At 39.4% G+C, this 17,146-nt stretch overlaps 1 pseudogene; it reads right to left on the bottom strand.

Moving 5' to 3' along the window:
• Positions 1 to 3,349: 3,349 nt before the first annotated feature.
• Positions 3,350 to 14,122, bottom strand: LOC103306096 (stress-70 protein, mitochondrial-like; annotated as a pseudogene).
• Between the last annotated feature and the right edge of the window lie 3,024 nt (positions 14,123 to 17,146).

The raw sequence follows: 17,146 nt of genomic DNA, 5'->3' as shown, positions 1-17,146 counted from the left end.
CAGTGCTAATAACTATCAGGAAGCCTCATAGAAGATGTTGCACCATAAGGTAAGTGACCTTTTCTTTACTGAGCTTGGTCCAGTTTAAAGGCTGGTCTGGAAAAGGTTTTGCGGATTCAGTTTTTGTAGTCCCCTCATTCTGTGTCCGTGACTGTTATTTTTCTAACCATCCTCTTTTTCCCATTTTCCTGCTGCTGCTGGATGTGATCTGCCATTTTTTTTTATTTTATTTTTGGATGTAAGAATCAGTGTACATAGGAGGGAGGGGATAATTAAAGGTGAAGCTCAAGATGAGAATTTATTGGCTGCTGCTTCCTGAAGACCTACTCAGAACTTCCTTCTGAATTTTCCTGTGAAATTGTATTAACTCTAAAGTATTGTGGAGTATGTTTTTTTGTTTGAAAAAGAAACCAGTATAAAATTGATGTTGTAAATGCATAGAACAAAGATGTGGGTAGGCAAAAAAAGGAAGGATATGAGTTGACATTCATGCGACTTGGAGCAGAGAACTTGTTGAAAGTCTGTGTTACTTGAGAGGCAAGGTGGATGAGGTCATATATTTTATTGTGCCAACTTCTGTTGGTGGAAGAGTCAAGCTTTCAAGCTACACAGAGCTCTTCTTCACCCACCTTGTCTCTCTAATATCCGGGACCAACATGGCTACAGTACTGCAAATATCAAGTATACTTAACAATCCCAAATTGTTTGAGGTGGGTTTAGGTTTGACTGTGTGTATTAAAGGATTCTTTTGAAGCCGATTCTTTCCATTTCAGCAATGTTTTCTTGAAGCTACAGAATGCAACATTTTAGCCAAAGCTTTAGTGATGAGACTCACTACTGTTTAATTTTCTACTCCCATACATTAATTTAGTTGAATCCCTCTTATTTTACACCACATGAACATTGATGTTTATTTTTAGTTTTGTTAAAGTTTCTCTCATATTTGGACACACAACTAAATCCTGGGGTGGTTTCCATCTTTTTTTTTTTTTTTCCCCTGAATGTTGGAAACAACTAAATTTTGTAATTTTTAGCAAAGTAAGGATTGGATAAAAGTTGGTATTTGTCATAGAGCAGAAAAGAGTTGCAATTACTATAATACAGGAGCAGCAAAGATTGGGAAACAATCTTACTTGACAGTTTACTCTGCAATTTAATGTAAAAATAAAGGATCTTAACACTTGGGTACATTCGATTCATGAGTATTGCAAGAGGATATAAAGCGAGGCTTGTTGTCTGCTAGTTGAGTGTGCTGTGAAGTCCTGAACTTAATTATAGAGGCGAGTAGTTATAGGTATATGAAGAATGAAAAAGAAAGCTGTATGTAAATGTAGATCAGTGATGATAGTAATTTTAATGTGAATTGGTGGCTTATGGACTGACTTACTGACTCATGGAAAACTTTGAAAGACACTTAAAAGCCGTTCTGCTTTATGTAGCTCAAAACTTCTGTAGTTCTAGTTTCTTTCCTTATGGACATTGAGCCCAGCATAATTAGCAAACTGACACATTACTGACAATTATTTGGGTTTTGCCTCTTCCCTTGCAGTTAAGCCATCTTCAGTACAGGCTCATGGAGGCCTGTTGCCACTTGTGCCGTGTGGAAGAAACAGGGTCTCTGAGAGGGGGTTTTGTTTTAAATTAGTAAGCCTCGGTTGTATTCTTTTGGGCTTTTGTTAAACAGGATAATGCCAATATGCTTTTACTTTATCTGCCAATATGGTCTCTTTACTCTACTATTAGTTCTTTGGTGTGAATCTCGCCAAAAACAAAAGTAATCACAGGATAGTATATGTTAAAGTAAACATTGACCCCTACCCTAAATTTTATAAATGGGTACAAATGCTTGTGCTGCCAACATAGTTTTTCCTCTATTGCCATGATGTGAATGCTCACCATTAGCATCATGACACTTGCGCATCTTAAGAGTATGTGCTGTGTAGTATTATTTTACTAGTTAATATTATTAAAGACATGCTGCTTGTGATTACACATACTAGAAAAGGAAACTAAACAAGAACTCTGTCACCTTCTTTCTTGATACTATAACACTTATTTCCCGAGTATTCAATAACTTTTGGAGTAAATTGTTCCTTCTGTTTTAAATATTATCTATTAAGGGTAACATACGGGAGAATTTTAAGAGGTAATCTCGAGTATTCAGTATGCCTCATAGACCAGTAGTTTACATGTCTATAATGCAACACTCATATTTGGTTTTCTAGTTTCATTAAAACTGCAGTTATGATCTGCGTGTTTAATTCTTAGTTGGACTTAAAAACTTGACTAGACATTCATTATTCCATTCCAGTATGAGAAAAGAGGGTGGGGTCTCCAGCAGCAAAACTGATGAGAAGCCAAGTTCCAAGACCAACATGTACACAGATGGATGGGGGGGGAGACAGTTTTGCTGAGGTTATTCCAGCATGTTGTCTCTGGAACCTGCTTGTGGTCTCCACTGACTTGTGTACATCATAGACTTTTTGTGTTAAAATAAATAAATAAATTCTCTCTGTTATCACTGATTCAGCTCTGCCAGTGTGAGCAGTGGTGGGAAACTCAGCCAGAAGGCTAATCTATATCCTGGATATCAGTTGCTGATTAGTAAAAGTCTGAAAAATCTGAAGTCGCACTTCCCCAGGTTTTGTGAGGGAGGAGGAGCTTTTCTGTCTTTTTCCATAGGTACTTCCTGTTTCTGCGGGGATGGGGGGGGGGAATGGTCTCCATTGCTTTACCTTTTTAATCAGCAAGGTTTTGAGTAATTAGCTCGTGTGTCCATTTCGCAGCTTCTCATTGCTTTACTAAGTATGCATAGCATGATAAGCACAAGGTTTTGAATACGATCAATAAAAATTATCAGAATTTTGTTAATTTTACTTTTTTGATGTTTTAACAAAGTTATGAGTAACAGAAGTGGCACTCTGGAGCAATCTATATCCAAGATTTGGAAAAGACTAGTTTTCAAACAATAATCTAATGTAAAATTATCGTCACAAGTGCAAGGGCTAGAAACTTTTTGGTAAACGATAGATCATCAACATTTGCAGAATCTAAGCTAAGTACTGTTGCTAGCTAGGCAAGCCTCTGTCTTGCCTGGGGCCAGTTGCTTTACCAAGCCCTGCTTCTGAATAGGGAACATCTAATTAAAACACGCAATTGCTTAATTTTTTTACATTGTTCTCTTGTGGGATGTTTCCTATATAATCTTATCCTAAATGTGAAAATAACTAATTGAAAGTTAAAGGTGACAATTTAAAAAGGGAAAATAGGCAAATGTTCTCTTAAAAATGTATAAAGAAGGCATGAAAAGTGTTTCAATTTGCAAATTTTTATGTATGGTTTTTACATATTAGAAATCCAGCCGCCTTTTCCTTTGACTGCTGCTATATGGTGACTGAGAACTAGTGAAATTGATATCCTAAGAGTAAAAAAAACAGAAAACTGAACAGTTGGAAGGAGAAGTGATTTTTTTTTTTTAGTCACTTATTGTTTGCAATTTAACACATTTAATTTCACTTGACTAATGAGCATTCTGGATAAAGTTTAAGACAAGGCTTCAGTAGCTGCACGTCTCTGACTTGCATTCTCTCAGTAGCGTTAAAGATTCAGAGCCCTGGCACTCATACACTGGAATAAGTGAATTCACAGAGGGAGCTATTGTGAAATATTTTATTCCAGTTAATTTCCCTGTTCCCTGAGAGTCAGCTCTCCAGTTCGTATGCCGCGGTCCACTAAAAGTCTTCCTGAAAAACCAGGGGGAATACAGACTTGACACTCCTGTTACTTCTGAGGATGGAAAAAGGGCAGAGCAAGCACAATGCCATTCCCTGCCCCCTCCATTTTTGTTAGAAAAATCTGCCTTTACACATCTCTAGATCCTTGTCTGAGAGGAATATTTCTCCCTCACTTGGCTGCAAACAAGAGGGAGAGGAGTGGGGAACAGTTTTGTGACTGCTGGTTGGTCAGAATCTTCCTGCTACTGAGAGAATGCAAGTCAGAGACGTACCGCTACTGAAGCCTTGTCTTAAAACTTTCTGGTGTGGCTCAATCAGTGATAATAGTAGGAGAGCTAGCATAGGCAGTGTGTGGGTGAAAGTAGGTGTGTTAATTTCCATGCTGTCTAGGCCTGCTCTGATGCTGCTGAAATACCAGCAACTGGTCCGCACTAGATGACCGCTATTGCTGCCACCAGTGAGCTGTAATAATGGTGGGTAACTTTAAGGAAAAATCTAGTGTAGACAAGGCCTGATAGGCCAAGTTGTCAGCTGGTACGCAACAGGCATACAGCAGCAGGGTGCGGTGGTAAGAGTCTGTTATCCCAAGTATACCCAAGATTGCGGCGGCCTCCTTTAGCATGCTGCCCTTTCTTCTGGCTCCTCTCCATCATTTGTCAGGATGCATCCAGTCCACTGCTGGGGGGGTAAGGAGCTGATACTGTTACCATGGTTTGGGGGAATTAATTAGCTCTTGGCTCGATACTAGGGCTCTTTGTGAGGTGAAAGACGATACTCTTCCCTCATTGCACTCCCCATCGTTTTATGAGAAATGGTGAGCGTTCTGTCTAGTAAGAGCTTATCTCAGCTAGGGTAAAAGGTGTATTTTAAACACTGTAGCTAAAGTAAGTGTTTAAAAAGACACATTTTATGCCAGTCTTGACAAGACCCTGAGAAATCTCATACTTTCTCTCAGCCCGTTGTTGATGAAGAGGGAGACCTTTGTGCTAATGTGAATGGGACGGATGTCAGTGGTGCAACAGCATCCACTTGTTCACTGGTGCTTGCAGCGTCCTCCTTTGGATGATTTGAGGGGAACCTGAGACCTTTTGTTTCCTGTGTTTAGTTGGATTAGGTATAGAAGTTAAGTCTTTCTAGAACATTGAGACCGTTGGTAACATTCATCTCTTCCAAGCAAGTATTTATTAATCATCAGTAGCAACTGTCATTAACAGTTACTGTTTGTTTGAAACTGTTCTCTTTTTTGAGGCTGTCAGGAACCTAAGTGTTAGTTTTTTGACCTTGAGACTTTGAAAACTTCTTCTGTTTAGACTCTTCTGATGATAATTACAGAGAATGGATTAACAGGAGTACTTGTGGCACCTTAGAGACTAACAAATTTATAGAGCATAAGCTTTCGTGGACTACAGCCCACTTCCCTGAGAGAATGGATTAACTTTTTTGAATGCCCTTTGTACTTGCTTAACCAGGGCATATTTAGGGGAGATGTGTGGTAGCAGTATTAAATTAATCTCATTTTAGAAGGCTGGTTTTAAACCCAGAAAATCATGTGTCAACCAGATTTTCACCCTAAGAAGAATAATCGAAGAGAGGGTCAGATGGCGAAAACCAGTAGTCATATATTTCAAGAAAGCATTTGATGCATCTATTGCAATTCATTTGGGAACATCTTGAAGTGTTATGGTATGCCAGTAAAAATAACTAGTATCCTCAGAGCAGCTTAACAACAGTATAGAAGATCTATTTTGTGCTGATGATATAGCTCGTCTAAGTGACAGCTCAGCCAACATGCAAATAAAGACCAGCATTGCAGAAAAGATGGGGTTAATAATCAGTTATGGGGGGGGGGGGGGAAATCAAATGAGAATCCCAGCATCTTCCAACTCAAGCATTACTTTAGAAGGCAGAGAATAGAAAGAAGTGAGTTAATTCACATACGTTGGCAGTAACATGCATGCAAGCCAGTGGGGATGGCCATAAGGAAATAATGTCACTAATTGGTAAGGTGGTAGCTGAAGTCCCCAGCTTAAACAAGATTTGGTCATCAAAAGTCTACAACTTAAAGACCAGTCTACAATGTTGAGCTCAAATATTATTTCCGTCTTAATGCATGGATGTAATAGCTGGAAATCTACCAAAGGTACAGGCAAGTGTCTAAATGCCTTAGAAAAATACTAAATATCAAATGGAATGAATTTATAACAAATGCCAAGATTTATCAGAGCATTCAACAGCTCATTAGCTCTAATGTAATCCAGAAAAGAAGATGGAATTATTTGGATATGTGTTAGGAATGAAGCCAGAGCCTCTGCCATGGCAGGTGTGCTCTTGGGCAGCTGGAGGAACACTGAAAGAATCCCTCCAAATACTACTCGGGAAGGAAAACTTCTGGAACTTGACACAGAGAACATGCAATGAGCTGTTGAGGATAGACAAGGATAGTAGAGTGTTGTTTGTGATCGAAGTAATGTCTGACAGTCTGGGAAGAATTCAGATTATGGATTTTATCTTCCAGGAACTGATGTGATTTGGCCTACCATAAAAATGCTATTTATAATGTTGTAGGTAGGGATTTTTTCAGTTTTGAAAGAGTAGCATTTCAAAACTATTAGAAATGGAGGAATTATATTAATATGGATGTATTCCAGCAGTGTCTCTTTAAATACTTTTTGCGTAAATCACAACCCCCAAAATTCTCTAGGGTTCTTTCTGAGCCAGATCCCCCAGCTGATGGAGCTATGCCAATTAACATTGAAGCTTTGTGAGTTTACACCAACTGAAGATCTGGCCCAAGGTATTTTGTTCAAAATAAGTGAGCTGATAAAGATGAACGCCTCATCGGATGTATACCTATACAATATCTGACCTGTTTCCCTTCGTTAAAGTCTATAATATCCAGGTTTATAATGGCAGTGTCCTCCATTTTGATATCTACAACCTTTACATTGATATACATGAGACATTTTAAACTGCCCTGCTGGCACTGGAAATCTGACTTGTCAGGAATATCACTCTGAGTAGCTCTTAGGAGAGTAAAGAGAGTCATTAAACTTGATTTATATTGCAAACTGACTAGATTTATTTCAAAGCTCGTGAAGATTTATAACATTTGGCCACGTGTGCCTTCATATTTTCATCCTACAGATAATAGCTATTAATTATTTATTATGTATGTATTGTAACTCCTAGGAGTCCCAGTCATGGCCCAGGACCACATTGTGCTAGGTGAAGTAGCAACAGAGCAAAAAGATAATCCTTGCCCCAAAGATTTACAATCTACCTTAAGTATCAGACAAGAGACAACAGATGGATACAGAGGCAGATTGATGGAGGAGTGCAAGAAAACAGTGAGAGGCTGCGGTCTCAGCCACCACAGCCTAATTGTTGTGAAGTTTTTGTAGGAATCATGGCAGAGCAGGGTATGAAGAAGTTTTGCAGATATTTATGAAGTGCTCCTCTGAAGTCTGAGGGTTAGCATTGGAGAAAGCACAAAGGTGCTTGCTTGAAAATTTATCAAGTGGGTGGTGAAGGCTGGCATCATGGGAGGATCAAAAGTGGGAGGAGTTGATTGTTTAATACACCTAGAGAAGGGGGAGCCAGTGGATGGATGCAAAGCTGGGGGAGATGGTCAAAGTAAAGGGACAGGAAAATGATCTCTGCAGCAGAATTCTGAATGGATGGGCAAAATTGCATTTGTCAAGGCCAGAGAAAAGGATGTTGTAGTAACTGAGATGCTAGATGGGAGTCTGGATGAGAGTTTCAGCTGTGTGGATGGATAGAAAAGGGTGTATCTTAGAGATACACCTCTACCCCGATATAACGCGACCCGATATAACGCGGTAAAGCAGTGTTCCGGGGGGGGGGGGGGGGGAGGGGCGGAGCTGCGCACTCCAGCAGATCAAAGCAAGTTCGATATAGCGCGGTTTCACCTATAACATGGTAAGATTTTTTGGCTCCCGAGGACAGCGTTAATGCGGGGTAGAGGTGTATTATGCAGAAAGAATCTGCAAGACTTGGGACATAGCCTGGATGTGGTGATCTATGCGTGAGGGTTCCAACTCAACAATGACACCGAGGTTATGGGCTTGAGTGACAGGCAAGTTGATGGTGTTTTCCATGGTCAGTGAGAAAAGAGATAGCAGGGAGAGTTTAAGAGCTCTATTTTAGCCATGTTGAGCTTGAATTGATGGCTAGACATCCATGAAAACATGTCAGAGAGACAGTCCAAGATTTTAGTTTGGACACAACATGGAGCATTTGGAGTAGAGCGATAGAAATGAGCAAAATATTTTAAATAGTAGTATATGAATGTATATTTACTAAACATTTAAGGAAAAATCTGAAAAGTAAAGAAATTTGTAACTTGCATTGCATTGAACAGGAGCTCAAATGAAAAACTGAGCAAGCTGCAACACTTGGTGCTTTCAATACAATAAAACTGTTTTGTATTGCAACGCTGGGAGGTTTTAACAAGTCATTAACTTTTATTAAACATGCCCTTTTCAACAGTTTCAACACTGATGTGATTGTCATAGTAGTACCTAGCAAACAAGGATGACATCTGCTTTTTAGAATCCATGTTTCATTGTACTCCTAATTAAAATCAGACTAGCTTTTTTATATGGGATCTTTTTACATTTCAAGAGGGAAAAGAAAGTTTTAAGAACCCAGGACATCTCATCTTCAGAAATTTCTTTATGCAACTCACATCCCAGGATAAACTTACTAGTAAATTGAAAAGGCAAAATGTTTCTTAAAGGCCTTTATATTTTGTTTGGCATTTTAATTTTCATGCTCATTTGAATGTATGGACTTGTACTGTCAAGCCACATGTGGCTTCACTTCTCCTTTTAAAAAAACAAAAAACCTCACATCTATAAAGCCTACATCTGCAGCTCCTTTCCAAAATATGAAAAACAAGAGGCAATGACTAATTACAGTAAAAGCTGTGTTTTCTGGCACTTTACCAACCAGAACCTCTATAAACCGGCATTTCTGATATTCATTGAAAGTCTGGTTTATAGTCCAATTGGTGCAGGACCAACAGGCTCTCTACCTGGCACCACATGGCTCCCCGGAAGCAGCAACATGTCCCTGCTGCTCCTAGGTGGAGGAACAGGCATGAGGGGTTCAGAGTGCAGGATGGGTTGTGGGGTATGGGGTCTAGGAGGAAGTTCAGATATGGGAGGGGGCTCGGGGCAGGGGTTCAGCGTGGGAGAAAGGTGTGGGGTGCCAGATCTAGGTGTCACTCCCCTCAGGTGGCTCCCCGCAAGCGGCAATATGTCCTGCTGGTCCTAGGCAGAGGTGCGGCTAGGCGGCTCTGCACAATGCCCCTGCCCTGAGTGCTGGCTCCGCCGTTCCCATTGGCCAGGAACCGTGGCCAGTGGGAGCTGTGGGGGCGGTGCCTATGGGCACAATAGGGCCCCCATCTTTGGGGCTTTTAGACACTACTGTCCTGAATAACAGCGTGCAAAGGCCATGGCGGGAACTTTGTGACACTGCAACTGATTCATAATTTAGGAGAGCAGAGACATTGTTTGCTTTTTTAATATTATATACTTAAATATTATATATTTAATATCATCTGAATGATAGTGAGTTTAGATTCCTCCCTCTTCCCTTACCCCCCTCCCCCCCCCAAGAATTGAATTAGCAATATTCTTCCCCTGTCACTTCCAACTTTCGTATTTTTGGTCACTGTCACCTTGGGGTATACAGGTTTCACCCATTCATTAAAACTTTTATTTAAAAGTCACTTCTGAACAAATCCACCTTCAAAATGTAGGAGGGAGGCCCTTAGTTCTGTAAGGGGGTAACTCAGTGTTGTGTAGATAATTGTAAAATGTGTTGCTTTCTGGGCTTCCCTAAAAAAGTGAAAATGGAGTTGACTAGACATCTTTCTGTCAGGAAGATAGTAAGAAGAGTAACCTTTTGACTGGTCAGCAAAGGCTACCTGTTGTTGAACTGCTGTGAAGTGAATCTTCCAGAATGGGATTTTCAACTAAAATTCTACACTTGAAAGCAAAAATATACTGTTTCTGGAGCCCATCTGAAGTGAAAAAATGTAGTAACAAAATTACAGCATTTGTATTTGCAAATGGATAGGTATCTACATACCTGTATATATTATGCTGGATTCTGAGGTTAATAGTTCTCTTAAATCTTCAGTGACGTGGCCTTCAAATTTTTGTATTTTTGCCGTTGGATCTTGGGCCCCTCTATTAAATGTCCAGTCCTGAAGGTCAATGTGAAATATATGGCTTGTAACAATAATTCTTTAAACTTCCTGCTGGTGCTAGCAGTCTGAGTGGTAATTCATAGAGCAGTATTCATCATATTGGAGACTGGATTAGCATAGGTTTGTGTATTGTGGAAGTGAGTTTAAAGTGAGATCAGGATGTAGCAGAGAGCTCTAGATCAGTGGTTCTCAAACTTTTGTACTAGTGACCCCTTTCACATAGCAAGCCTCTGAGTGTGAACCCCCCCCTTCTAAATTAAAAACACTTTTTTGTATATTTAACACCATTATAAATTCTGGAGGCAAAGTGGGGTTTGGGGTGGAGGCTGACAGCTCGCGACACCCCCCCACATGTAATAATCTTGTGACCCCTTGAGGGGTCCTGACCCCAGTTTGAGAACCCCTGCTATAGATCATGCTACAGTGAATTCTGTAGACTAGCAGTTGATAGAAGGGAAAAAAGGGGAGCGAGTAGAAGAGAAGAGGCAGGTGCACTATCAGACTGAGAACACCAGATCACAATGATCCAGTAACACAGACTGAGCAAGATGATGTCAAACTCAGAAGCCAGTGCACTTGTTACACTGGAGGTCTAATAATATCGGCTCAGAAAACCATTTACATAGGATATAAACCACAGAAGCAGTGAGTAAAAGACATCCATGTTGGAAAAGACTGAGACACTGTTGATGTAAACGCGGAAGAAATTTCATGTCTGACCAAAAAACAGTAAAACTAGACCCTGAAGCTGAAGGGGTGGCACACATCTATAGTGATAACTGTATGAGAGTATACCAGACCTTCAAGAAAGTAAGTCGGTCAGTCAGTCCATTTGAGGAAGGAAAGAAAAATCTTTCTAACTAATTGCACTGGGAAAGCTAGAAACACCTTGTTGTTGGTCTATGCGTTGGAGACTGCCATTTCTTGGAGCAGAGGTTACTCCACTCAGTGAAAAGCATGGTGAAACTAATTGTTGGGGATCTGCAGCTGTGTTGCAGCTAATGGGAAAACCCTACAAAGGACACCAAAAGAACTTCCTGAGTTTAAATAGAACTATTTAAAATCCAGCCTTATTAAAATTCATAACCAAGAGTAAAATCTGAAATTTCCTTTTCCCATATCAGATAAGATTGTTCTAACACAGTGTAAGGAAAAATATGACCTCTGGGAGGATATTTTATTTGTAAACACCATAAGATTTTTAAATCCTTGGTTTGAGTAGAGCTTTGCATTCATTTTCTAAAATACATGGGTTTTTTTAATATCCTTGAGGAAAGTGGACTGTTATTGGCTTCGTTCCCAAATATTAAATCACAGTGAGCTTTTGTTGATGTGAACATTATGGGAGGGGACTGTAATGTCAAAGAAGTCCAGAATCTGAATCATTTTATGTAAGTTTAAAAGAATAGTATTTTCACTAGACTATTATCTTTGCTGATTTGAATTCCTTCCTCCTTGTTTCCATCCAGGTTCACTATGGTAAGCAGAGTACATCATGAACTTATGAAATGAACACAGATATAATGGTGTCCTTTTATTTCCTCCCGCCTCGAGTCTACAAAAACTGGGCTTTATGGGGATGTTATTGTGGAAAGGTTAGGTCAAAGAGCTTTGCATTTTATTCTGACGGCACAGAGCTTTGAAGTAATCTCGCTGTCTTTTGGGAATGCCAGATTTATGGGCTGTTTGCCAAGAAAGCTCTATTTTCTACTCTCGGAAGTTTCACAATCTGTTGTTCCTGTGAAACATTTGTTGAAGAAGATTGTGGTCAGGCAGTGTGAGGCTGTCCCCAGCTAAGTTGGCTCAGTCCTATGGAGGGCTTTGCATAGGACTACAGAAATATAAAAGATGGCTCCATATTCACTGGGAGCCAGAGAAAAGTGGAACACTGAGATTAAGCTGGTTCTGTTGGACAAGGCTCCTAAGTGGGCTACTGTGTTCTGAACCAATTGCAGCTTTTAAGGTTGATTTCATTCCTAAATACAAAGTCATTTTAGGAAATTTTGCAAGACTGAAAACTAGTAACAGATAAAACAAGTTGTTAGAGTACTGCTTACCACAATAACAGTGCATTTGTATATGATTTCTTGTGTTAACAAAGAGAAACAAATTAATTAAAGGTTCAATTCAACTCTGCCTAACTTTTACCATCATCCAGTAGGTAATTAGCCAGAAGACTTACACTGCACTGGCAGGGGACAGTTGTGTGTGTGCATGGTATTGAGAGGGCAGAGGTGAAGAAAGGAATGGGTGGATGCATGTATTAATTTGTGGAGGGGAAACTTAGTGATTTTTTTTTTTTTTCACGATTTGAGGACTTCAGTAGCTCAGACATAGGTTAGGGGTTTGATACAGGAGTGGGTGAGTGAGATTCTGTGTCCTGCGTTGTGCAGGAGATCAGACTAGACAATCATAATGGTCCCATCTGACCTTAAAGTGTGTGATTCCAGTGAGAACACTTTCATCAGGGAAGTTGTTTTACAATAAGCAGAAAGCAGATTAGGATGGAGCAGAAAGCTTAGACAAGCAATGCATGTAACTTCAATGTGCCCTTATAAATAAGGAATAAAGTTAAAGCCAAATTAAAGTAACACATTCTCCTTTGGTACAAGAATACTAAGTTAGCTGCAGATTTAATGTTGTCTGGCAATGTAGCTGACCCAGCCACTGCTGAACCCAGGATGTACTACAAATCAGACCACAAGTGCTTAGCTCCACAAAGAGGATCCATAGGGCTGTTGTTCTGTTTCAGGCTTCATCAGGACTCCAGTCCCTGCACCATGATTTGTGACGTGGTTTCAAACCTTTGACCTAATTTAGTACACTGTTGTGTCAAGTGTTAGGAGTAAATGATGAGTGAATCCCCTGGTTGCTCAACTGAAAATACCACAAGACCGAAACTTTAGAACTTTCTTTCATGAATTAACTTTCATTAAATGAAGATTTATCTAGTAGACAAATCATTACATTTATACACTAAAGAAATTGTATATAGAATACTGCAAAGACCAGACTGAATTCTGCCCATTTCAGCTTAGGATGGTCCCTTTGCTTCCAAGCTTCAGAACTTTCACCCTCTTCCTGCTCCAGTCTGTACACAGCAGTGATATTTTACTGTTTGTTTTTCTTCGGATCCCCAGAACTTCCACCAGAACCCTCTTGCTCTGGTGCCATCTTTTTGTATGCTATTCCAAAGAGCTTGAGAGAAGCTTACTATAAGATGGATGTTGTCTGTCTAATGTTTTCTCCTGTTTCAGCATCTTTATGAGCCAACAGCTCTCTCGTTTTTGCAATTTCTTCCCTCAGTTTGTTGCACTCATCTGCTGGCAGCTGATCCTTAAACTCCTCTATCTTGGATGATGCCTTCTGTTATCTTCACAGCTTTGACACGTTACTTTCTTCGTCTGTCTTTCTCTGAATATTTCTCTGCATTCTTCACCATGTTCTGAGTGCCATCTTTGCTGATGTCATCACAAGACTGGATCACAATTTGCTGTTCGCGTCCAGTCCCTTTATCCTTTGCTGAAATGTGAAAAGTGCTGTTAGCATCGGTGTCAAAAGTGACTTCAGTCTGGGGCACTCCATGTTGAACTGTGGAAATTCCTACCAGAGTGAATTGCCCAAGAAGTATGTTGTCAGCAGGCTACTATAGAAAACACCTGGCTTTTCTTGGGTTGGAACCATTGTGTTCCTGTTGATGAGCTGAGCGAAGACACCTTCCACCATCTTGATTCCCAGGAACAGGGGAGTCACTTCCACCAGCAGCACGTTGGTGATATCACCAGTCTTGAATTGCGGCACCAATAGCATCAGTTTTATTGGGATTAACTGCTTTGCTAGGAGAACCGTCAAGCAGACCCTGCACAGTCTGCTGACCCTTAGGCATTCTGCTCATGCCTCCAACCAGGATAATTTGCCAGTCATTCTTGCTGACTTCAGCATCCTGCATGGCTTTTTGGCAAGCCTGTCAGTACATCCTGATCAGATCTACTACAGTCCACGTAAACTGGGAACAACTCAGCATCATGCTCAAGTGCTTTGGTCCAGAAGCATACATAATAAGATATGGCAAGTTAATGTCCATCTGCTCGCACTTCACTTTTTCCAATGCAACTCTCACTGTCTGAAGAGCCATGTTGTTTTGTCAATGCCCACCTCTCTTGAATTCCTTAACTATATGCCTGTCTCTTGAATTCCTCAACAATGCTGCAGCAAATCCTGATCAAAACCTTAACCATCTATGGTCACTAACCCCTCCCATCTATGTGAATAGAGGCAGTTCTCTCTACTTGCACATTCACGAAGACAACTATGTTGGCTTTCATCTGGATGATTGTCTTCAAAATCATAAGTAATAGAAGTTAGGGTCAGATTTCTTATATTATAGAAACTTGGGGGGCGGGGGATGGCAGAGTTTCAGACTTCAGTGCCTAAAATTAGTCACCCAAGTGTGATGCTCATGGCCTTAGTTTTTTGAATGAAAACTTTTAATTCTTCAGAAACTGGGTGTGTTTTCCCCCCACTTCGTCACAGCCTTTGCAGAAAAAGTGCCCATGAAAAGTAGGAAAATTTATTTGCTAAATCATAATACTTATTTTCAGTTACTAGAAGTAATTAGCTGGTGAGCAAAGTACTTGTCAGTAAGTGTAGTTCTTACAATTTAAACAAAGATTTTCAATGAAGTGAGAGAGACACTTGATATGCTCTTCACAAAATCCAGAAAACTTCAGCTCAGTTTCTTAAGATCAGATTTATATTTAACTGAGATGTTTTAAATGTTACCTCAAACAATTTACTGCCAACATAACTCTTGACGTTATAAGTAGGGCTGTCAAGTGATTAAAAAAGCTACTTGCGATTAATGGCGCTGTTAAACAATAATAGAATACCATTCATTTAAATATTTTTGGATGTCTTCTACATTTTTAAATATATTGATTTTAGTTACAACACAGAATACAAAGTGTTCAGTGCTCACTTTGTATTTATTTTTGATTACAATTACTTGCACTGTAAAAAAAATTCACCCAGTACTGTAGTGCAATCTCTTCATCATGAAAGTTGAACTTACAAATGTAGAATTATGTAAAAAAAAAAAACAACAAAAACTGCACTCTAAAACAAAACAATGTAAAACTACAAGTCCACTCAGTCCTATTTCTTGTTGAATCAATTGCTCAAATAAGTTTGGATACAATTTGCAGGCGATGTTAGCCAGTGTCACCTGAAAGTGAGAACAGGCATTAGCATGGCACTGTTGTAGCTGGCATTGCAAAATATTTACGTGCCAGAGGCACTAAAGATTCATATGTCCCTTCATGCATCAACCACCATTCCAGAGGACGAGAGTCCATGCTGATGACGGGTTCTGCTCGATAACAATTCAAAGCAGTGCGAAACGACGCATCTTCATTTTCATCATCTGAGACAAATGCCATCAGCAGAAGGCTGATTTTCCTTTTTTGGTGGTTCGGGTTCTGTAGTTTCCTCATCTGAGTGTTGCTCTTTTAAAACTTCTGAAAGTGAAGTTTTAAAAGAGCACTTCAGATTCTTAAACCTTGAGTCAAGTGCTGTAGCTATTTTTAGAAATTTCACATTAGTACCTTATTTGCGTTTTGTCAAATCTGCTATGAAAGTGTTCTTAAAATGGATGATGACCCAACACATGTTTGAGACTGCTATAACATGAAATATATGGCAGAATGCAGCTAAAACAGCACAGGAGACATATAATTCTCCCCCAAGGAGTTCAGTCACAAATTTAATTAACACGTTATTTTTTTTAACAAGCCTCATCAGCATGGAAGCATGTCCTCTGGAATAATGGCCAAAGTATGAAGGGGCATACGAATGTTTAGCATATCTAGCATGTAAATATCTTGCAACGCCGGCTACAAAAGTGCCATGCAAACATCCGTTCTCACTTTCAGGTGACATTGTTAATAAGAAGCAGGCAGCATTATCTCCCGTAAATGTAAACAAACTTTGTTTGAGCAATTGGCTGAACAAGAAGTAGGACTGAGTGGACTTGTAGGTTCTAAAGTTTTACATTGTTTTGTTTTTGAGTGCAATTGTGTAAACAAACAAAAAATCTACATTTGTAAGTTACACTTTCACGATAAAGAGATTGCCTACAGTACTTGTATGAGGTGAATTGAAAAATACTATTTTTATCATTTTTACAGTGAAAATATTTGTAATAAAAAATAATATAAAGTGAGCACTCTACACTTCGTATTCTGTGTTGTAATTGAAATCAGTATATTTGAAAATGTAGAAAAACATCCAAAATATTTAATAAACTTCAATTGGTATTTTATTGTTTAATAATGCTATTAATCGTGATTGGGTTTTTTTTTTTTTAGTTAATTGCGCGAGTTAACTGCGATTAATCGACAGCCCTAGTTATAATTAAATATCAAGTTTTATTGTTGCCTGGATTATTTTATTTCTTCAGTTAGAGATCATGATGTGCATCGGTGATTTAGAACTAGAATCTGAGGGCAGCCTATGGATTCTTGGAAACCTAATTGTACTGAAAACTTCCTGTGAGGTGGCTGGGGTTAAACCTAGTTATTGGGGAATGACAAAATGGCATGTAGTGATACAAAAGTTATGTGTCTTTTTGCTTAAAAGTCCAAAATAATTAGTATATCTAGCCTCGTAAGATGTTACATTAATAGTAATGGTCTCTTTCCCCTTCCCCCTCGGATTTTCAGATAGGGCAGGAAATTAAATGTCACAAGGAGATAGATATATGCGCAACTAAGTGGGAGAGGACTTTTCCATTACATTTCTAAATGTTTTGTGGTAAATCTTTTCTTCCTACGCCCAGATCCTTTAGATTAGATAAGAGTAAACAAAATGTTTTTATTGGATAGTAGTCCTGTGGGTTACTGTTTTGGCAATATCTTTTAAAATATAGGTGCAGGTTATGTGGGTGTGGGGTGTCTGAGTCAAGGGGCAGAAGGGGAATTTGAGTCAAGCTCTCCACAGTGGGCTTTTGTGGCAGGTGGATTTGGCCTTGGCAGTTCTAGGCCATGTCTAGTTGCACAGGTTTGACTAAAATCGGTTTGCACCTGGCTTATTGGTTTAGCTTAAGTCTGTAAGGAATTGATTTAAGTTAAATATAAGCCAGATTTAAGTCTGCCTATGCAGACTTTTCACGGTTTTA

This window comes from Chrysemys picta, chromosome 4 (genome assembly GCF_011386835.1).
Source record: "Chrysemys picta bellii isolate R12L10 chromosome 4, ASM1138683v2, whole genome shotgun sequence".
NCBI classification, from domain to species: Eukaryota; Metazoa; Chordata; order Testudines; family Emydidae; genus Chrysemys; species Chrysemys picta.
Note: the sequence above shows the minus strand (reverse complement) of the source record. Positions and strands in the feature narration are given on the sequence as shown.